This window comes from Talpa europaea, assembly GCF_964194135.1.
Source record: "Talpa europaea genome assembly, chromosome: 5".
NCBI classification, from domain to species: Eukaryota; Metazoa; Chordata; class Mammalia; order Eulipotyphla; family Talpidae; genus Talpa; species Talpa europaea.
The window spans coordinates 103,711,472-103,735,585 of record NC_140071.1 but is presented as its reverse complement, the minus strand read 5'-3'; the positions used below and the strand labels follow the sequence as shown (position 1 = coordinate 103,735,585).

The 24,114-nt window shown below is 38.7% G+C and overlaps 1 pseudogene across 1 annotated transcript; it reads right to left on the bottom strand.

Annotated features, from left to right (window-relative positions):
* Nucleotides 1–3,264: 3,264 nt before the first annotated feature.
* Nucleotides 3,265–20,225, bottom strand: LOC311170598 (large ribosomal subunit protein uL30-like; annotated as a pseudogene). The gene is made up of 2 exons: nucleotides 20,211–20,225; nucleotides 3,265–3,861 (listed from the first exon to the last, which is right to left on the bottom strand). The product of its transcript is annotated as a large ribosomal subunit protein uL30-like (transcript).
* Nucleotides 20,226–24,114: the final 3,889 nt, after the last annotated feature.

Genomic DNA, 24,114 nt, shown 5'->3' with positions numbered 1-24,114 from the left:
CCTCCCCCCTCAGGTGTCCTCCCCATAGAAGTTCCTTCACCAATACACCCATGCACTACCACCACAGTCCCCTGTGTTCCTCCCTCTTTCCCTCTGATCCCTCTCCCTCCTCCTCCCCTGCAGGATGTCTCTGATCTATAATTGTTTTTGTTTTGTATTGTTACTATTTTTTACACCAATGCCTTATTTGGTTCCCCTATATTCCTCTTATAAGTGAAACCACCCAATATTTTTCTTTTTCCTTCTGACTTATTTCACTGAGCATACTTCCTTCTAGCTCCATCCCGGTTGCCACGAATGGTGTGAGTTTATCTTCTTTGATTGTGGAGTAATATTCCCTTGTGTATATATACCACATCTTCTTGATCCAGTCATCTATTTGGGGGGATGTGGATGTTGTTTGTTTTAAACAAAATATTATACCGACTCTTTAAGAATGGAAAGTGTGTGTATGTATGTGTTACTCACACATACATATATATATATGTGTGTGTGCATGTGTCCTTTTAAAAACAGCTATGAACTCCTACTTCAGAGTACTACATGCCAGATTTCCCCAATCTCCTTGTCAGTTATCATAACCTGGGTTCTAAACCTTTATGCTGCTTAAGATTACAAATAAACCACCCCACAAATTTCCAGTATGTAGCCATCAGGCTCTCTGATCTAAGTAGATAATAAATCTATAATCTAAGTAGATAATAAATCTATAAGGTGTCTGGCTGGGAAGGGGAACAAAGAGAGCCCCTCAGGAACCAGAAATCTTTTGTATTTTGATGGCAGTTCTGGGCACACTGATGCATACAACTGTAACATATGCAAACACAAAGGCTGAGATGTACACAGTTTACTGAAAGTTTATTATATTTCCTTAAAAGACCACCAATTTTCAAAATTGATATTAAGCTTATGATTTTAAAACACAGTGACACACAGACCTAAAGTTCCCATATAAACCTGATAAAAGAAATGGGTAGGGCCTCCTCTAGAAGCCATTTTTATACCTGATGCTTTTTAAAATATCAACCATCTTAGTAAAAAAGCATCTTAGCACAATCATAGTTCTCACTCATAGAGTCCTAATACCAAAAAATATAAAACAAAATAAAATGATAAATACTGATAGTAATTGAAAGCAGTTATCTCTGGAGAGTAGGACTGGGATGTGAGGGGTTAGGATAGGGATGGTTCCCCCCCTTCTTATATAGCACATGATTTATAAAAACATTACCTTGATAAAAATTATTTTAAAAAATCACAAAATTTGGGGGAGAGAGAGGTATCCCTGCCTGCATCATCCTCTAAAACCTGAGGCACCTAGCACAGAGACAACCTGTTGCCTCTGAAATAGGATACTGAATGAAGAGACAGAAAATCTACATAAATCACTAACAGTACAATTTGCTTTACTTAACATTTGTATGATACAGCAGAATACTAAGACCTTTACAAATACTGACTTATTTAATTCTCAAAACTGTTATCTTCCCCTTATTTTATATCCTAAAAATGTCAGAGGCAAGATATGAACCCAGGCAGTCACTGTTTTATATAAACGTTTGGGAGACCATAAACATATGGCTATTAAGCCATAAAATGTCCCGTTTCTATATTGTAAACCCCAGACAAAGTACTTAAAGCTAATCACCTAACATTTACTTATATTTACTCCTCCCCTTCCCTTTCACTTCTCTTTCACTCTTTTCACTCAGATTTTCACTCAGATTGTCAGATTAGATAAACAAAACCAATTTATATTTGTGCACATGTCTGCATTCATTAGTAAAGGTAATAACAGTAGTCATATTCATAAACCTTTAGTACTTGGCTACACTATAATACAATCTACCTTAAAGAGAGATAAGTGATGACAGACCTCAGAATTCTAGGTTAAACTGCACATCGGGTCATGTAGGGCCTACTTCTTATGCAATTTGAGTTGTCCCTTTAAAAAATCAAAATCATAATTTCTTAAATTATGTACATGATTGAATATTTAGAAAAATAGGAATCTTAACAAATACAAATTTTAATAAGCTGGCAAAATCCATAAAACACTTTCAGTAATTACCTAAAAGAAATCTATATTTGTTGTATCCTCCTTTTTCTGTATATTCCTTGATTGCCTCTTCAAATAAAATGATAGTCATTTTCTAGAAAAAGCAAAAAGTCATAATTCAGCTTCCCTTTAGCAAGACTCTTTAAAATATTCTCTTATATGGATAGTTCAGAAATTTCAAATAAGCTTCACAACTCATACTGGCAACAGCATGTAAATTTTTAAATCACTGTCATAAAAAAAATGTAATTTAGAAAATAAAAAATTGTATCTTCTGATTCTTGGCCAAAAAATGAACAAGAAGGTCTGAGGATCTAATAGTGACCATAACTAGTAACACTATATTGTATAATTCAAATTTGCTAAGAATGTAGAATTGAAGTAATCTCAACAACAATAATAAAGACAGATTTAGATAATGAGTATGTCAATTAACTACAAGGGACTTTTTTCACAATACATTTGTATAACAAATCACAATGATGTACATTTTAAATATTTTACTGTTACAAAGCTCAATTTTTACTATATAAAACTGAACTTTAAAAAAAACTAGTTCTTGTCTCATTTTAAGCAAAATAATTTATTTGTAAGCTAAATAATTTTTTAAATATTCAAAAGGGCAGATTTATTATAAAAAGGGAAGGGAAGTCAAGGATGCTTGCACAGACACAAGCGGGCAAAAAGAGCTGGCCCTGAAAGGGACAGGTTCATTAAAAGACACCTGCATAGTCACAGGTGGGCAGCCTTGAGAGGAGAGCTACCTCTGCTGCTTTGCAAAGGGAGAAGGTCGATGAAAAGAAACACCTGAATAGTCACAGGTGGGCAGGAGTGTTGCTGCCTATTTGTAAACTTTTTAAACTTTACATATAAATCACACAGAAAGGCCTGTGAAGTATGACTTTCTTAGAACAGATTTGCTTTGGTAATTCAACTGCACAATTCAAATGAAAATATAATTTTTTTTAACAGAAGTCTTTAATAAACTCTAGGAATATTTTTCACCAGATTCAAACTGACCCTTAGTTTTGCAAGCAACAAGCTAGGCTGTTGATTTGGCTTAAATTCATCACACACAGTTTTGCCATGAGTTAAGGGACAGCAGAGGCAAACTAACAAAGTCATCAAGACAATGCATTTCGGCTTGAAAGTAGTTACCGTTTATTAGCTGACCAGATTACAAAAACAATGGCAGACACCTTAATTCATCCTTCTAATAAGCCTGTCCTAGTCTTCCCTGTTGTCAGCGACTCCACCTTCTACAAAATGGGTGATTTTCTTTTTCCTTCCACCTTGTGGAAAAGATAATTTGAAGGGAGAAAGGAAGTTGCTGACCTCTTCGAAGCATTTTCCAACAGTACAGATTTCACGAATCAGGTCCTCCATACAAATGACACCATATTTGCCAAGAGGTTGAGCAATCAATATGCCATTAGAGAAAGTCTCTTCTTGATTTTGCCATAACTATGCTTGTAGATCAATTCATTTACTGACTTAAGGTTTGGATATCTCCATGTAATATATAGTCCCACAATCCTCAGCATGTTAACTGAAGCTTTGCTTAGCTTAACAAAGGTGCCATGAAAGATCTGGTGGAAGGCAAAGAAGCTGTAATACCTCTGAGACTTTTGGATTCACACCATTGATAGCTCTGATGCTGACAGCAAATGCCTATTTGGGTTCCGCAGGTAGAACTTCCCAGGTTTTCTTGTCATGCTAACCATTCAAATCTCAGTTCTGTAGATCTGCTTATATTCCTTGTGATAGTGCTTAGCTCTTTCATAGACAGACTTCCTCCTTGCCTTTCAAAGCATCTTTTGGACAAACTTCTTTCTTAGGTGCTTGGTATTCAGCTCCATGAAATTCCTTTTATTTTTCTTAAGAGTTTCTGAGGCAGCAGCAACCTTCTTTTTCTTGTCTCTGCAGCCTTCATAGTTGCAACTAGAAAAAGAGGGCAAAACTTCTAGTTCTTTTCTAAGTATAGATCCCTAAGCCTCAGTGCAGAACAAGCCAAGTTCACCATTCACACAGCTTACTCACTAGTTAATAGCTCTCATCTGCTGCCTGCCAAGAAGTACACTAGATGCTAAAGACAGAGATAAATCCAAAACATAAATGAGAAAGAAATTAAGAAAACCCTTTTGGAGCATGTAACCAAGAAGTCAGTCAGGAAGCAATGAAGGGCCTCCCTGGTGGCTCAGGCCATTCAGCATCGCAACGTGAAGCTGTCCGCAGCCTCTGAAGCACAGGTTAGATCCCGGCCAGCCAGCCAGTGAGAATCCCACATGGCGAAGCAGACCTCTCCTGTATCACCCACTGCTACCCTCGGCCGTGTATTTCGTCAGTCTGCCTTTTCTGTTCCCCGCTCAGTCTCCGCTGAATCTTCTCACACTCCCACGCATCTGACCTGTACCCCAGTTTTTGTATTAAAATAAATAAATCTTAAAAAAAAAGTCTAGGAAGCAATGAAATATACAAAGCTTTAATGCTTTAATTACATTAAAATAGTCTATGAAAGCATGTAAGTACTGGACCTATACTCTGAATAAGTGATATTTAAGATGAATCCTGAATTCTACTAGCGTCTGATTTTGAATATCTGCAGGCTCCTGGCTAGAAGTCACCTTTCTTGAAGTAAAGATAAATCAAGCAAGTGCAAAATAAATAAAGTTGACCACTAGAACTCAAGTAAACAAATTTAATCTTGCTCAGAGCTGACTTAAGACACTGAACTTAAGTATAAAACAGAAACTATTAGCTAATTGTTGGTTTTATTTCTATCATAAAATTTATATTTGAATAATGAAAAAGAGAAACAAAAGAAATAAAACGTTCATAAGTAAAATCTTCAAAGAACCCTTAAACTCAATTTTCTGATCAAATCCTTTTTTTTAATTTTTTATAATAACTTTTATTTTTATATTCCCCATACAATTGCAACCCCCTTATTTTGACCCCAATTCCTCCCCTCCCACCCCCTACACCCCATAGAGTGTCTCTGATTCATAGTTTTTTGTTGATTTTGATTTTCACTTTCTTATAGTTATTCATTTTCCTTGTCCCTTATTTAAGTTTCTAGATTCCTGCTATGAGTGAGACCGTCCGGTATTTTTCTTTTTCTTTCTGGCTTATTTCGCTGAGCATGATCCCTTCCAGCGCCATTCATGTTGCTGCAAATTGCATGTGTTTATCTTTTTTGAATGCTGAATAATATTCCATGGTATATATGTACCACATCTTCTTGATCCAGTCATCTATTTTTGGGCATTTGGGTTGTTTCCAAAGCTAAGCTATTGTAAATAGTGCTGCTATAAACATAGGGGTGCAGGTGTTCTTTGGAATTGATGTTTCTGTGTCCTTTGGGTAAATACCTAGGAGTGGAATTGCTGGATCATATGGAAGCTCTATGTTTAGTAGGTCCAGAAATCTCCACACAGCTCTCCATAGTGGTTGTACCAGTTTGCATTCCCACCAACAGAGCAGAAGAGTTCCTTTTTCTCCACACCCTCACCAACATTTGTTGTTGCTAGTTTTTTTTAATATGTGCCATTCTCACTGGTGTCAAATGGTATCTCATGGTAGTTTTGATTTGCATTTCCCTGATTACAAGTGATGTTGAACATTTTTTCATATGCCTGTTGACCATTTGCATTTCCTCTTGGGTGAAGTTTCTTTTTAGCTCTTCTGCCCATTTTTTGATGGGATTATTTTCTTTGTTGTTGTTGAGTCTCATCAGCTCTTTGCAGATTTTTGTGAACAGTCCTTTATCATTAGTGCTGGGTGCAAAAATGTTCTCCCAGTCGGTGGGGTTTCTCTTTGTTTTTGTTATTGTCTCTTTTGCTGTGCAGAAGCTCTTTAATTTGATGTAGTCCCAGCTGTTGATCTTTGCCTTCACTATCACTGCTTTGGGGGATGTGTCTGTAAAGATGTCTTTGATGTGAATATCACGTAGTGTTTTGCCTATATTTCCTTCTATGTATTTTATGGTTTCAGTTCTCATGTCTAGTTCTTTAATCCACTTTCAGTTGATTTTTGTGTATGGTGTGAGGTAGTGGTCAAGCTTCATTCTTTTGCATATAGCGACCCAGTTTTCCCAGCACCATTTATTGAACATAGTCTTTGCTCCTCTGTCAAAGATTAGTTGACCATAAATCTGTGGGTTTATTTCTGGATTTTCTATTCGATTCCATTGGTCTGTATGTCTGTTCTTGTTTCAATATTATGCAATTTTGATGATTATGGCTTTGTAGTATAGTTTGAAGTCTGGGAGTCTGATGCCTCCATTCCCTTCTTTTTTTTTTCAGGAGACCTTTGGCTATTCGTGGTGATTCCATATGAATTTCATTAATAATTGTTCTATTTCTTTGAAGAATGACATTGAAATTTTGATTGGAAGAGCAATGAATCTGTATATTGCTTTTGGTAGGAAGGCCATTTTAATAATGTTTATTCTTCCAATCCATGAGCAGGGGATGTCTTTCCATTTCTTTGTGTCTTCTTCTATTTCTTTTAAGTGTTTTATAGTTTTCGTTGTTTAGGTCCTTTACCTCTTTTGTTAGATTTATTCCCAAGTATTTGATTTTTTTGTTTCGATAATAAAAGGGATGGGTTTTTTTATTTCTTCTTCTTCAGATTTATTGTTTGTGTATAGGAAGGCTACTGACTTTTGCGTGTTGATTTTGTATCCTGCCACTTTACTGAACTGATTGATTAGTTGAATTAGTTTTTCTGTGGAGTTCTTGGGGTTCTCTACGTATATTATCATATCATCTGCAAATAGTGATAGTTTGACTTCTTCTTTTCCTATTTGAATTCCTTGGATGTCTTTCTCTTGTCTTATTGCTCTGGCTAGGACTTCCAGTATTATATTGAAAAGCAGTGGTGAGAGTGGACATCCTTGTCTTGTTCCAGATCTTAATAGAAATGCTTTCAGCTTTTCACCATTGAGAATGATACTGGCTGTTGGCTTGTCATAGATGGCCTTTATGATGTTGAGGTATGTTCCTTGTATCCAAAGAATTTCAAGGGCTTTTACCATGAATGGGTGTTGCACTTTGTCAAAAGCTTTCTCAGCATCTATTATTTTGTCAAAAGCTTTGTCAAAACCTTTCTCAGCATCTATGATATTATCATATGGTTTTTATATTTCTTTTTGTTGATGTGTTGGCTAACATTGATTGATTTTTGGATGTTGAACCATCCTTCTGTCCCTGGAATGAATCCTACTTGGTCGTGGTGAATTATAGATACATTGTTGGATTCTGATAGCTAAAATTTTATTGAGGATTTTTGTATCAGTGTTCATAAGGGAGATTGGCCTGTAGTTTTCTTTTTTTGTGATTTCCTTGTTTGGTTTTGGTATTAGTGTAATGTTGGCTTCATGGAACATGTTTGGTATTATCCCTTCCTTCTCAATTTTTTGGAAGAGTTTGTGAAGGACACGCACTAATTCGTCTCTGAGTTTTTGGTAGAATTCACTTATAAATCCATCAGGTCCTGGGCTTTTGTTTTGTGGGAGGTTTCACTGCTTGTAATTGGTCTGCTTAGGTTATTATTTCTTCTTAATCTAGCTTTGGGTGATTGCAGCATTGCAGGAAGTTGTCCATCTCCTCTAGATTGTTGAACTTGTTTCCATATAACTGTTCATAGTAGTTTCTGATTATTCTTTTGATTTCTGCTGTGTCCGTTGTGATTTCTCCTCTTTCATTTATGATCCTGTTTATTTGTGCTTTCTCCCTTATTTCCTTTGTGAGCCTGGCTAGGGGTTTGTCATTTTATTTATTTTTTCGAAGAACCAGCTCTTGGTTTCATTGATCTTTTGGATTGTTTTTTTAGTTTCAATTTCATTTATTTCTGCTTTGGTTTTTATTATTTCTTTTTTCCTACTGGTTTTGGGGGTTTTTTGTTGTTCTTTTTCTAGATCTTTGAGCTTCGAGATTAGGTTGTTTCTTTGCGTTCTTTCTTGTTTCTTAATGTGAGCTTCTATTGCTATATATTTTCCTCTTATTACTGCTTTTGCTGCATCCCATACATTTAGGATATTAGTGTCCTCCTTGTCATTCAATTCAAAGAATTTTTAAATTTTTTCTTTGATCTGCTCATTAGTCCAGTGGTCTTCCAGTAGTGTGGTTTTTAATCTGCATGAGGTAGGAGAGTTCCTTGCCTTCTTTTTATGGTTTATTTCTAGTTTGATGCCTTCATGGTCAGAAAAGATGGTTGGTATGATTTCAGTCTTGGTGTATCTGTTGATGTTTGTCTTGTGTCCCAGTATTTGATCGATCCTGGAGAATGATCTTTGTGCGCTTGAGAAAAATGTGTACTCTGATTTTTTGGGGTTTAGTGTTCTATAGATGTCTGTTAAGCCCAAATGCTCTAGATCCTTATTTAGTGCTTTAGTATCTTTACTTATTTTTTGTCTCGTTGAGCTATTCATTGTTGATAGTGGTGTGCTGAAGTCTCCCACTACATATGTGTTTTCTCTGATGTCTGTTTTCAGAGATAACAATAGTTGTCTGATATATTTTGGTGCTCCTTTGTTTGGTGAGTATGTGTTACTGAGTGTTATTTCTTCTTGAAGTATTGTCCCCTTGATCATAATGTAGTGACCGTTGAGGTCTCTTTTTATCTTTTTGAGTTTGAAATCTGTTTTATCTGATACAAGTATAGCTGTTCCTGCTTTCTTTTTTGGTCCATTTGCTTGTAGGATAGTTTTCCATGCTATAACTTTGAGTCTATTTTTATCTTTTGTAGCTAAATGTGTTTCCTGGAGACAGCAAAAGGTTGGGTTTTGTTTCTTAATCCAGGCTGCGACTCTGTGTCTTTTTATTGAAGAGTTTAGTCCATTTACATTTAGAGTTAATATTGATATGTTAACATCTGTATTTGCCATTGTGTTTGTCTTTCCTTTGATTTTATTTATTTATTCTTTTAATAACTTTTTTTTTGGCCTTCTTTCGTTGTTATTCATCCCTCTGAGGTTCTGGCTTTAGGATTCCTTGTAGTATTTTTTGGAGTGGGGGTTTAGTTGTAATGAAATTCCGGAGTTTCTGTTTGTCTGGGAAGGTCCTTATTCTTTCTCCATAAAGGAGAGCTTTGCGGGATAGAGTATTCTTGGTTGGCATCTGTTTTCTTGGAGTCTGTTGACTATGTCCCTCCACTCTCTCCTTGCCCGTAGTGTTTCTTCGGAGAAGTCTGATGTCAGCCTGATTGGTTTTACCTTGAATGTTATCTGTTTCTTCCCTCTTGTCAGCTTCATTATTTTTTCCTTGTCCTGGATTCTTGGGAGCTTTACTATTATGTGTCTTGCTGTATTTTTCCTTTTGTCGTGGAAGTTTGGTGTTCTTCTTGCTTTTTGTATATCAATTTTCATCTCCTTCTTCACGTTTGGGAAGTTCTCTTCAATTATCTCTTTGAATATTTTCTCTGTTCCTACATCTCTCTCCTCTCCTTCTGGGATTCCTATAACTCTTATATTTCCTTTCCTCATGGAGTCAGATAGTTCCCAAAGTCTTTCTTCGGTCTTTTTCCTTCGTACTTCTCTTTCCTTTTCTGTTTTGATTCTTTTTATTTTTGTGTCTTCAAGAGTATTTATTCGTTCTTCCATTTCATCTAATCTGCTTTCATTGCTTTTCCCAGAGTTCTTTAGTTCCTCCATTAATTCTTTGATCTCCTGCATTTCTTTTGCTTCCCCCTTTAGGGACTCAATTTCATTCTTCTGATCGTTGATTATTTTTCTCTTATCATTGTTTTCCTTTATGAGTTCTGTCACTTTTTTAATCATGGCAATTTTAAATTCTCTTTCTGGAAGGCTCAGAAGTTTTTCCAAGTCACTGTCGTTGTAATCTGGGGGGTGGTTTTCTTTTTGTGGTGTGCTTTTTTCCTGAGTTGTTAGGTTGCGTGTGGTTCTTCTACTCCCTACTGTCTGTTTTCTCATTTGTTGTATGCATTGTGACACTGTGTTGCTGGGACTGGCCGGCATCTTGGGTGAACTTCTCCGCTCCCCTCTGGCTCCTCCGGGAGCCATCTGTCAGTTTCAAGCAGTCTTTACTGAAGAAAGGTCCATGTTCTAAAATGCCGATGTGGGGACACACTCCCCTGTGCGCCTGGTCTGCCCTGGCGGTGGGTTCCCGCTCCTCCTCTGGGCTTGGACTGCAGGCCTGAAGGGGCCTGGCATGGGTGAATTTCCCCGCTCACCTCTGGCTCCTGAGGGAGATTTCTGCTGGTTTCAGGCAGTCTTTACTGAAGAAATGTCCCTGTTCTAAAATGGCGATGTGGGACGCACTCCCTGAGCGTACAGTCTCAGGCACACTCTTCTGCGCACCCGGTCTGCCCCAGCCATTGGTGCCCACTCCCGCTGTGGACTCAGACTGCTGGTCGGAAGGGGCCTGGCGTGGGCTAACTTCCCAGCTGGCCAGTGGCTCCTCCAGGAGCCTTCTGCTGGTTTCAAGCAGTCTTTACTGAAGAAAGGTCCCTGTTCTATGGGGTGTCAGTGACTTTTTCTGGTCACTAGGTGGCGCCAGAAATCTCTCCTAGTGTCCTTGGGGAGCTGTTTTTTTCACCCTGCGGGACAGGGAACAGAGCGGTAATGGTAGGGTAAACCTCAGCGGCTTTGGGGTGCTGTATCTGCCTTGTGCCCCACCATCGTGGAGAACCCATGCCCTGAATTTCATGCCCCGGGTCTCAATTCCAAAGCCCTCAGGTCCAAGACATGGGCTGTAGCCCAGTTCAGTGTCCACAGAAATGGCGTCTTTTGCACCCCACTCCTGTGCCTGGGCGCCTGGTTCCTGATTACTCAGTGAGGGACTTTCACCTCAGTGAAGGCCCCCGCGCGTCTCCCCGCAAGCCTAGGTAGCAGGCGTGTGTGTGGACCTGGGCAGCTGCGATCCGCATTTGCTTTTCAAGCGCGCCGCTTTTCTGCACAAGCTTACCAGGGCTGTGTGCAGGTCTCTGGGGGTCTCTGTTTTTCTCTAATGGCACCTGGAGCCGTTCGTTCACCTCCGTGGTGAATCCTGCAGGGTTCTTCACAGCTCCAGTTCACGGGGTGTGGTGGCTGAAATAATTCCTTTCCACTCACAGTCCCGCTTGATGCGTAGTTTGTTCTTGTTGGTCATTTTAGTTTGTTTTTTCCTCCTTTCTGTTGGTCGGAGAGTCCGACTTTGTGGGTGGGGGAGGGTAGCAGGGTTCTGCACTTTCCTCCCTTCTAGTCCTCTTTTATGGCAACTTTCTTATTCGGGTAGTTTGCAGGAGTTGTCCATTTATCTTCCGTGTCCCAGTTCTCACTGGGACCTGCCGCTTTTCCTCCCTATTAACTTTTTTTAATGGGAGATCTTACTCGCAGCATCTCCTTGCCACCATGTTGATCTGCCTCCCATGTATGTATGGCTTTATTTCTAAATTTTATATTCTATTCCACTGGTCTGTGTGTCTGTTTTTGTTCCAGTTTTAATTATTACAGCTTTGTAGTACAGTTTGAAGTCTGAGAGTGTGATACCTCCATTCTCCTCCTTTTTAGTCAGGAGAGCTTTGGCTATTTGAGATTTTTTAGTGCTCACATTTTTAAAACTGAAATTTGTTAACAATTAACGATACTAATAGAAGAAGAAACCCTAGAGCCTAGAAATTCTTTCCTGTTTACATTCTCCTTCACAGAATAAAAATGGTCTACATAGAAGCCACCAAAAATAATTAAAATAACCAGTTTAAACCATTTTTTAAAAGAGAATAATCATCAAAATAATGATCCTACGAGTCAGGAAGGCATGTCAGAAATACACAGCCAAAAACAGGTGGCAAATTTGACTCTACTCAAAACAAAGTAAAAGCTTCGAGAAAAAACAAACTATGAAAGAACTACATAAATCAAAAATAGAAAAACTCAGGGAAAAATGACTGGACAAGTCCAAAGTTTGAAGAAAGAGTTTACAAAACTCAGAAAGAGTTAGAAATAAAACGCATGAACAGATAAATAGATAAAAGAGAAATAAACAGGAAAAATTGCTTCAATCAAAAAAGACATTTTTAGGTAAAATTAAAAGATTTAAGAGAATTAAGGGGAAAAGAAGGAAGAGACAACACACATAAGTATCCTTAAAAAATAAAATTAATGGGCCTCCCCAGCAGTGCAGTGGTTGAGCACTGGGCTGCAAAGCTGCCCGCAGCTTCTGCAGTGCCATTCCATCCCCGGCCACTGGGTGAGGGTCCCACATGGCACGCAGACCTCTCCTGCTGCCCGCTGCTCCCTTCAGCAGTGTGTTTCATCTGTCTGCCTGTTCTGTTCCACGATCTGGCTCTGGTGAATTCTCTCACCCTCCCACACTTCTGACTGTACCCAGTGCCTGTATAAATAAATAAATCTTTTTTAAAAATTAAAATTAAATTAATTAATGCAAGGCCTCCCCTGGTGGCTCAGCAGTTGAGCACTGGGTTGCGAGGCTGCCTGCAGGCACTGCAGCGCCAGTTCGATCCCCAGCCACCGGCGAGGGTTCCACAAAAATAAATAAATAAATAAATAAAATTAATGCGATAGGTCTGAACAAAAACTTAAAACTACACTTCAAGAAATTCTATATTGTCAAAATGTTAACAAGGATATGAAACAATACAATTTCATTAATTTAAAAATGTAGTATTTGCTGAAATAAAAGGCTGGAAATAACTCATGTAAAGGCTATATCAAACCTAGAGCAGCCAACATTATCAAATATTCTAGAGAAACTACTGACTTTTAATTTAAAAAAAATTTATTTAGGGGGCATCCCCGGTGGCGCAGCGGTTGAGCGCTGAGTTGCGAAGCTGCCCACAGCCTCTGCAGCGCTGTTCCATCCCCGGCCTGCAGGCGAGGGTCCCACGTGGTGTGCAGACCTCTCAGGCTGCCCGCTGCTCCCCTCAGCAGTGTACTTCGTCAGTCTGCCTGCTCTGCTCAACCCTCTGGCTCTGGTGAATTCTCTCACCCTCCCGTTCTTCTGACTGTACCCAATGCTTATATAAATAAATAAATCTTAAAAAAAAAAAAAAGTCATTTAGGCATTCAGTCAACGAGAGCAAATTACAAGAAAAAAATTAGATTGACATTAGTCTTTTTAATGGCTATACTGTATGATAGGACAATGGAGTAAAATATTAAATACACTCAAGGAAATAAAATGTTAGCCAAAACATAGTCAACCAAATTGAGTTCCAAATAAAATAACTGCAGATATAGTGTTTAAAAATTGAAGAATCCAAAGTATATTGCTGCCATGAGTCCCTTTCTGAAGAATCTGGGTAGAGAGTAAATTAGAGAAGAATGTAGAGCTCCAATTCAAGATGGTGACATGAGGAAACTCCTGAATTCATCCCCTCCTATGACACAGTGAATCAACTACATATAGAATAAATTCCTCTGAAATAAATCAAGAAACAAAGCCAGGTAACTCCTACACATCAGGGAAAACACACAGAAACAGAAGAGACTAAGATACGCTCTCACCATAACATCCCAGTACAGTAACACAAAAGGAAGGGGAGTTACAACTCCAGCTTCTCTCCAAGGAATAAAGGGTTTTGGATCCCTCAATTTGCTCTCCCATTTTGGAGATTTCCATCTGAGATATGGGCACTCAAAATGAGCTTAGAAAGTCAATGGATTGGGGAGTGGGGGGCGGGAGGGGAAGGATTGGGGTCAGAATGGGGCGTTTGCAATTGTATGGGGGAATATAAAAATAAAATTTATTATTTAAAAAAAATAAATAAAAATAAATAAAGAAAAAAAAAGAAAAAAAAAAAGAAAGTCAATGGAGTTTGATGCCACAGGATCCACAGGTTCAGAGAATAATAAATAGTTTTTAAAGAATCCTTGTGGATGTACCATGACTAACAGCAGAACCAAACACAGAGGCATCAGACTGAAATATTCAATATTTCTGTGAAATACTTATCTTAAATACTAATGACCATAGGTCAGGCTCTCATTTAATACACATAATAGAGGATTGACTTACATAATTCCAGAAACCAGAGACCAACAGACTTCATCTTTAAGCTTGCTCTCTCTCTCTGCCTCAATCAGGTTGCTGACAACTCCAAAAATAAAAGCTTGTGCATATGTCTAGAGCATTTGTAGCTGTTGCCTAATGAACATGCCTTAACTGCTTGACTCTATTGGCAAGCAGCGCTTATGTTCACAAGTTCAAAAGGACAACAACAAACAAACAGCAAACAAACAGTTCTCAAAGGCTATACTCTTGGGGCTCAATGTAGAGAAAGCAAACAGAAATACCCATCTCCCAGTACTCCCCTGAAAGTACTCCCCAGTACTTTAAAAGGTGGTGCCTCAGAGTCTTTTCCCTTTGGGGCCCTGGCAGAACTTGAAATATACTCAACTACTGACATTCACTGAGAACAAAGAGGATGCATAAGCAAATCCAAAAATTTAAGAAACAGATAAGGTGGGAATAAAAAATAACATATATCTCCTATAATAGACTACTCCTTTGAGACTGGAAAAAGTGAGCTGAGGCAGAAACCAATGGTGCAAGCCTATGCTCCCATGTTAGGTTGGTAGTTGTAGAGAGGGGTGAAATGCTTGGTATGGAAACACACACTTGACTGTGGGGAGATAAAACTGAGGTACAGAGGTGAATGAGGAAATGTTGCCCCCAGGGAAGAACAGGACACAGAGCAGCACTGCCCCTCTCCCATACCCTAAGGACTCAAGCTGACCCTGTCAAGTAGTGCTGAAATCACCACCTACTGACTGTGGAGACTCAGGTCTAGAAACCCAAAGCAGAGGCTATCAGTGGTGTCACAAACATGAGCCATGCTCACATGCTACTTTAACCACTGAGTGGATCCTTCCAGATCATTCCCCCACCCTCTGACTCAGCAGCTACAGCTAAGTTCTCCCCAACTTTCAGTGCCATCTGATGAAAAACTGAACAGTCAGCAACCTTAGGACATTTGAACAAATAGCAACCTAGAAAGCTATAAAATCAGGAGATGGGAAAATCAGTCCATGGCACCTTGATTCCACAAGGAAATAACTTTACCACAGAGAAACAACAAATCTCCATGATCCAAAAACAAAGACATGAAAGTTTTTTTTTTTTTCCCTACCAGATACAGAGTTCAAAATTGATATGATAAAGAAATTCAAGGAAATGAAAGAAAACACAAAAGCTTATCAAATAAATACAGAAAACTCAGAAATAAAAAATACCTTGAGGTGAACAACAATAAGGGCACAATTTTCCAGAATGTATGGGACACAGCAAAAGCAGTAATAATAGGAAAGTATATAACAAAATGGGCTCACATCAAAAAAGAAAAAAGAACTCAAAGAAACAAACTAATCTCCCATCTCAAAGAACTAGAAAAAGAACAACCAAAAAAGCAAAAGCAAGTATAAGAAAGGAAATAATAAAAATCAAAGCAGAAATAAATGAAATAGAAATTAAAAAAACAATCCAAAAGAACAAAACCAAAAATTGGTTTTTTGAAAAAATAAAACAAACTACTAGCCAGGCTCACAAAGAAAAATACACAAGAAAACACAAATAAATAGGATCACAAATGAAAAAGAAATTACAACAGATACTGCAGAAATCAAAAGAATCAGAGAAAATTATAAACAATTATATACAAAACGTTCAACAATCTAGAAGAGATGGACAAATTCCTAGAACTATGCAATCATCCAAAGCTGGATAAAGAAACAGGACACCTAAAAGACCAATTACAAGCAGTGAAATTGAAAATAGTAATCAAAACACTCCCCAAAAACAAAAGCCCAGGATCACATGGTTTCACAAATGAATTCTACCAAACATTTAGAACAAACCAGTGCCTACCTTACACAATTTTTTTCAAAAAATTGAGAAGGAAGGAATACTACCAAATATGTTTTATGAAGCCAACATTATACTAATAACAAAACCAAACAAGGAAAACACACACAAAAAGAAAACTACAGGCCAATCTGCCTAATGAACACTGATGCAAAAATCCTAAATAAAATCCTAGCCAACAGAATCCAACAATGCATCAAAAGGATAATATAGCACAATCAAGTAGAATTTATTCCATGACACAAGGATGGTTCAACATCAAAAAATCAATTAATGTAATCTAACACATCAACAAAAAGAGAAATAAAAATCATATGATCATAGCAATAGATGCTGAGAAAGCATTAGACAAAGTTCAACATCCATTTCTGATGAAGGCCCTTAAAATCCTCAGTATAGAAGGAACATACCTTAATATGATAAAAGCCATATATGACAAACCCATAGCCAATATTATCCTCAAAGGCAAAAAGCTGAAAGCCTTTCCCTTAAGATCTGGAAGAAAGCAAGGATGTCCACTCTCACCACTGCTTTTCAACATAATACTGGACGTTCTAGTCAAAGTAATAAGACAAGAAAAAGACATACAAGAAATTCAAATAGGGAAAGAAGTAAAACTATCACTATTTGAATACAATATGATAATATAGAGAACCCTAAAAACTCCACAGAAAAACCATCAAAATTATAGACCAGTTTAGTAAAACAGCAGGAAACAAAATCAAACACAAAAATCAGGAGCCTTCCTACATGCAAACAATCAATCCAAAGAAGAAGAAATCAAGAAAACCATCCCTTTTATATTTATAATTGAAACCAAAAAAAAAAAAAATCAAATACTTGAGAATAAACCTAACAAAAGAGGTGAAGAAGCTATACAAATAAAACTATAAGACACTATTAAAAGAAATAGAAGACACCAGGAAATGCAAAGACAGACCTTGCTCATGAATTGGAAGAATTAACATTATCAAAATGGCCATCCTACCAAAAGCAATTTACAGATTCAGTGATAGTCTGATAAAAATTTCAATGACATTCTTCAAAGAAATAGAACAAATATTGATGAAATTCACATGGAACCACAGAAAAAAAAAAACCCACCATGAATAGCCCATGGACTAAAAAGGAGAATGGAGGTATCACACTCCCTGGTTTCAAACTATACTACAAAGCCATTATAATTAAAACAGTATGGTACTGGAACAAACCAGACACACAGACCAATGGATCAAATAGAAAACCCAGAAATAAACCCCCATATTTATGGACAACAAATCCTTGACAAAGGAGCAAAGAATATGCTATGGAACAAGGACAGTTTGTTCAATAAATGGTGCTGGGAAAACTGTACTGCTACTTGCAAAAGAATAAAGTTAGACTACAACCTCATACCATGCACAAAAGCCAACTCAAAATGGATAAAACATCTGAGTGTAAGACCTGAAACCATAAATATATGGAAGAAAATATAGACAAAAACTCCATGACATACATCTCAGTAACATTTTTTTTTTATTTTACATCATTGTGCATTTTCTTTTTTTTTTTTTTTACAGTGTTTGTTTTCTTTCCTCAGGTGTAGTCCCCATAGAATTTCCACCACCAATTCACCCATGCATCATCACCATAAATTTTTGTGCTCCTCCAGCCCCCATTTTGATCCCTCTTCCTTCCCCTCCCTTGCAAAATGTCTGATTTATAGTTGTCTGTTTATTTTTGTATTGTTGTGTTGTGTTTTATTATTTTTCCCTTGATCCTTTATTTGATTCCCCCATGTTCCTCCTATAAGTGAAAGCATCTTATATTTTTTTTCCTTCTGACTTATTTCATTGAGCAAAATCCCTTCTAGCTCCATCCAGTTTGCTGTAAATGGCATGATTTCATCTTTTTTTGATTGCTGAATAGTATTCCACTGTGTATATGTACCACATCTTGATCCAGTCATCTATATTTGGGCATTTGGCTTGTTTCCAAGTCTTATCTATTTTAAATATGGCAGAAATAAACATAGGGGTGCAGGTGTCCTTTTGAATTAAGGATTTTTTGTGTCATTTGAGTAGATCCCTAGGAGTGGAACTGCTGGGTCATATGGTAGTTCCATTTTTTGTAGTCTGCGGAATCTCCACACAGATTTCTATAGTGGTTGGACCAGTTCGCATTCCCACCAGCAGTGTTGAAGAGTTCCTTTTTCACCACATCCTCATCAACATTTATTATTGCTAGTTTTTTTTTACTATGTGCCATTCTCACTGATATAAGGTGGTATCTCATTGTGGTTTTGATTTGCATTTCCCTGATTATAAGGAATGTTGAGGATTTTTTCATATACCTAAAAGTCATCTGCATTTCCTCTCTGGAGAAGTGTCTTTTTAGCTCTCAACCCACTTTTTGACTGGGTTGTTTACTTTGTTTTTGATGAGTTGTGTAAGCTCTTTGTAGATCTTTGATATAAGTCCCTTATCAGTTGTATGGAGTGAAAATATTTTCTCCCAATCTGTAAGGTGTCTTCATTTTGCTTATTGTAATCTTCAGATTGTTTCTTCAGATTGATTGCAATCTTCGGATTGATTGTTTGCATGTAGGAAGTATCCTCATTTTTGTGTTTGATTTTGTTTCCTGCTATTTTACTAAACTGGTCTATAATTTTGATAGTTTTTCTGTGGAGTTTTTAGGGTTCTCTATATTATCATATTGCCTTCAAATAGTGATAGTTTTACTTCTTTTTTACTTCTCTTTTGCTATACAGAAGTTTTTTAGGTTGATATAGTAAAAGACAATATATTAAAGGTTTAGAAATTAATAGAATATCTTCCAGACATTGACCATATTCAGGTCACCAACATATGTAAAAGCATTCAACCTTTTCTATAATGCAAAATTCAAATATAAGCCATGATGAGATACTACTACACACTAATCAGAATTATTGAAATTAAAATGCCTGACAATAGCAAGTGTTGGTGAAGATTTGGAACAACTGGATTTCTCATACACCACCACTAGGAGGAGCATAAGTTAGTGATAGCACTTTGGAAAACCAAATGACTTTATATACAAATATTGAAGATATATACAGCAGATGTGTGTGAGTACTAAATCTTCAGGTAGGGGTATACTCAACATTAGTATAGTCAAGAAAATGCAAATCCATCTACACCAATAGACATGTATAATTCAGTTCATAACAGCATCCTTTTTTTTTAAAGATTTATTTATTTATGCATACAAGACTGGGATACAGGCCAGAGATACAGTAGGTAAGAGGATTCACCAGAGACAGAGGGGGGAACAGAACAGGCAGACTGACTGAATTACACCGCTGAGGGGAGCAGCGGGTGAGATAGGAGAGGTCTGTTGTGCCATGTGGGCAGCTCCCAGGTCAGCCAGGGAATCAAACTCGTGCTGCTAGGTTGCAGATTGCTTCATAGTGCGATGCTTAACCCCTTGCACCACCAAGGAGGCCCAATACCAGCATCATTTCTAATATTCAAACACTGGCAACATCCAAAGGTCTGTAAAGTGTAGAATGGGTACATTCATTATAGATATATACAAGAGACTAGTCATTCTATAGTGACTTAAAAAATTACATTTACACAATATACTATGAATGTTCTCATAGAAAATGTTGAACAAAAGAAGCATGACACAATTCACTACAATATGTAGGATTCCGTTTACACAAAATTCAAAAACATTCCAACACAAGTTGGAAGTTAGGATAGTTGCTAATTTAAGTGTAAAAATTTGGAGGGGCCAAAAGAATGATAGCTGTGTTTATTCCTTGTGTTGTGGTTACATAGATTGTTTGCCTTCTAATTCATGAACTACACATTATGTTTAATGTATGTTTAAAGATATTCCCAAATTTAGATGATGTCATAGAATTTTCAATTATTTTATTCATGAATAATATCCTCCTTTTTCTTATTCTAGCATTCTAGGAGGAGAGGCGAACACCTGGAAGACCATCGACATGAAACTCTCGAGCATGCTATCTTGTCTGCCTTAAAACTTGGCCATGGTGAAAAAATAAAAAGTTCCTTTCACAGATCCTCGCATGAAACAGGGATACACCTGTTTTTATCTACTTTAAGGATACAAAAACATAAACAAAAAAAGAACTGGGCCCCAAAAATAACTTGTAAGAGCACATGTCATATACCATTTTCAAATACTGTGATTTGTCTTAATCCCTCTAACCTTCAGAATCAAGCAACCCACCCAAAAATCCCTTCAAAATCACACAAAACCACATTTCCACAAATGCAAGTTACTATTAACACTCCACATGATCTTATCAGAACCATAATTACTTAACTTACAGGAGATTTTTCCATCACCTCTCAACCCCAAACTCTCTCAAGAGGCACCTCAGAACCAGATACGTTTCTAAAGAAAACCACTGAAGCAGAAATCACCGCAACATTCACCTCTGCAATGGAAACTATCCCACCAATCCCACCTCATGCCATAACAACACAAGCAAACACTTATAAACAGGAATTCACACCAAAAGGCAAGTGTGAACCCAAAACAACTTTAGTGACAGTTACCCCAGAGTCAAATCTAAAACCTGAAACTATTCCACAAATCACTGATGAACCCAAAATAACCACAGACAACCCTGGAGAACATGAAACCACAGCTAAACCAGAAAGAGCCCCAGTGACTAACCTGGATACTGAAGCCACCCCAAAAATCGAACAGAAAAATGAACTCAATCCTGAAACACCAGGTAAACTTCACTCTACATCTGTTCTTGAAACTACCCCATGGGTTTCCCTAAGTATCAAGACCACACCAGATAGAAAATAGGAAACCAGACATACGCTTGTGAGTAAATGTGACCCTCCAACTACTGATGAACCTATCAACATACCAGGTACCACCCTAAATATGGAAGCCACCCGGGAAATCAACCAAGATACCAGACACTCCCAATACCAGAGGTAAACCTCAAACCACAACTGAAAGCACCAAAGATATCATGACCACCCCAAAAACTCCTGAACCTGAAAATATCCTAGGAGTCACCCCCGTTAGTAAAACCACCAAAGAAGACAAACAGGATACCTGGGTCACTGATAAAAGCAAAATCCCAAAGATCACTGGCAAGCAGGAGATCACACTAAAGACCACCAAAAAATCTATTAAAAAAAAAAAAACCCACTGCTAAGGACAAAACAACTTCATTGACAACAATCATCACCCAAACCACTAGAAAAGACCAAAAAACCAAACTCAATCTCTGGGAAATAATGCAACGTCTATTTGGTTGAACCATCCCCACAACATGTAACCAACTGAAACATGTAACCAACCAAAGATGATCACTTAACCCAAAAATTCCACATTCCATATTCTTAACCTAAAACTCTCCAAAAACTGTCATTACTCTTGAAACCACCCTCAACAAAGCACTCTTGAACCCATGCTCACTCCTAAGACCACTACCGAAAATGAAGCTCCCCCCCAAAAAGAAAATCACTGCTGAACACAAGTCTACCCTCCCCAGATTTGGCTCCCCAGATTTTGAAAAACCCAAGAGGCCATTAGAACTAAAATCACCCAAGAAACCATCTCAACCAAAACAACCACAGAGGAAATCACTGGGCCTGCAACTACCCAATGACAAGTTTAAACTTAAACCTCTTTTGAAACATAGCTAAACCTGAAACCACATCAACCCTAGAGACTCCTGTTGGACCCAAACCACTCCATAAATCACCAATCAACATGAATCTACCCAAGAGACCATTAGCGAACCCAAATCCAACCATTCAACCTAAGATCACCATTTAACATAAAATCATCCCGATAACCACAGCTTAACTTGCAACCACCCCAGAAATACTGCTAAGACCAAAAACAACCCAGAAAATAGTGCTGAAAGTGAAACCACACCAGAAAACACATCTGAATATAGAATCACTCCAGAAACCACCAGAAAAATGGAAACACTACCCAGAGAACCTATCTATCTGAGACAGTACCAAGAAAAACTACCAAATTTCAAATCACCCAAGAAACATCTGCTGAAACTACAATTACCCCCAAACCTTCTACTGATGTGAAACTACCCTTGAAACTATCCATTGCACCAGCAAAAAACTATAAACAAGCTCCACTAACAATCACTGAACATGACATTATGCCAGTGATCACTGCAATACTTTTATCACCCCAAACCCCACCAATCTGCCTGAAATCACCCCCACTGAAAATCTTAAAACACAAAGAGTTCCAGCACCACCTGTCAAATCAGAATGACCAGTGCTAGACCTGAAACATCACCTCAAACCACAACTGAACTAGCCATTTTTCTAAATACATTTCCTGCTACTACAATAAACTCAAGTCCAGCTCTAACTATGTTAACAACTTCTACCACTTCTTTCGTCACTCCCCACAGAAAAGCACACACTCCAACTGTGGAATGTTAGCTCCAAAACCTATTTTTTCCAACTTAGAGCCTTACTGTTTAAACTCTTGTGTTAAATATATAGTTGTAAAGTACTTTGAGCTTTTAACAGAAATGATTCAGAAGTACAAAGAGCAAACACTATTTCTACTTACTTCTGTAATACCTATTCATAAAAGTATCCATCTATCATGATTACTAAAACAAAAATCACTCACAATTTAGAATAGTGCCCTTATTTAGCTACTATAGTTACTAGTTACTGCACCTCCAAACTGTATTTCCTATAACCACAACTGAATAACTTCTTTCCAGACAAACATAGTTCTTTGGTGGAAGGTCACTGGGTAAATTTCAAAAATAAAACTTGAGTTATAAGTCATTATTTCAAGATGAGGGTGACAGCAACCCAAAGGAGCCACCCATGTGCTGAAAGTGAAAATGGTTCTAATTCCTGAAATGATTCATACAGTTTGAAAACCATTAAAAATATTACTGAATTTTCTTGCGTGTTCTTATTTTTCTATAAGTTCAATGATAAATAATAAAAACTTCTAACAATCTATTAATGAAATTGGAATGTTCCATTAAGATTTAAAAATGGAATATGGGGGGCGGAGCAACATGGCGGCGAGGAGACGCTGCGAGTAAGATCTCCCATTAAAAAAAGTTAATAGGCAGGAAAAGCGGCAGGTCCCAGTGAGAACTGGGACACGGAAGATAAACGGACGAATCCAGCAAACTGCCCAAAGAAGAAAGTTGCCATAAAAGAGGACCAGAAGGGAGGAAAGCGCAGAACCCTGCTCCCCTCCCCCGCCCACAAAGTCGGCACTCTCCGACCGGCAGAGAGGAGGGAAACAACAAACCAAAACGGCCAACAAGAAAAACGGACGCAGCAAGTGGGACTGTGAGTGGAAAGGAACTATTTCAGCCACCACACCCCGTGAACGGGAGCTGTGGAGAACCCTGCAGGATCCGCCGCGGAGGTGAGCTCCAGGCGCCATTATAGAGAGCCCCGCCCCCCAGGAGGAGACCAGCACCAGCACACAGCCCCGGCCGCCCGGTAAGCTTGCACAGAAAGCAGCGCGCTGATCCAGATCGGATCGCAGCTGCCCAGGTCCCCGCGCCTGAGACCTAGGCTTGCGGGGAGACCGTGGAGGCCCTCCCTGAGTGAGCAGGAACAAGGCGCCCAGGCAGGGAAGCGGGATTCAAAAGGCGCCATTCCCGCGCCACTGATCTGGGCTACAGCCCGCGTCCTGGAACTGAGGGCTTTGGAACTGAGACCGGGGGCACGAAATTAGGGGCGTGGGTTCCCCACGACGGTGGGGCACAAGGCAGACACAGCACCCCAAAGCCGTTGAGGTGTACCCTACCATCCCCGCTCTGCTCCCTGTCCCACGGGGTGGAAAATCAGCTCCCCAAGGGCTCTAGGAGAGATCTCTGGCGCCACCTAGCGTCTTGAAGCCAGCAGAGGCTCCTGAAGGAGCTAGTGGCCAGCTGGGGAGTTAGCCCACACCAGGCCCCTTCCGAACAAGTAGTCTGAGCCCACAGGGAGAGCGAGCACCCACAGCCGGGGCAGACCAGGCGCGCAGAAGAGTGTGCCTGAGACCAGACGCGCAGGGAGTGTGTCCCACATCACCATTTTAGAACAGGGACATTTCTTCAGTAAAGACTACCTGCAGAAGGCTTCCTCAGGAGCCAGAGGTGAGCGGGGGAAGTTCACCCAAGCCAGACCCCCTCTGGCCTGCAGTCCAAGCCCAGAGGGGGAGCAGGAACCCACCGCCGGGGCAGACAGGCGCACAGGG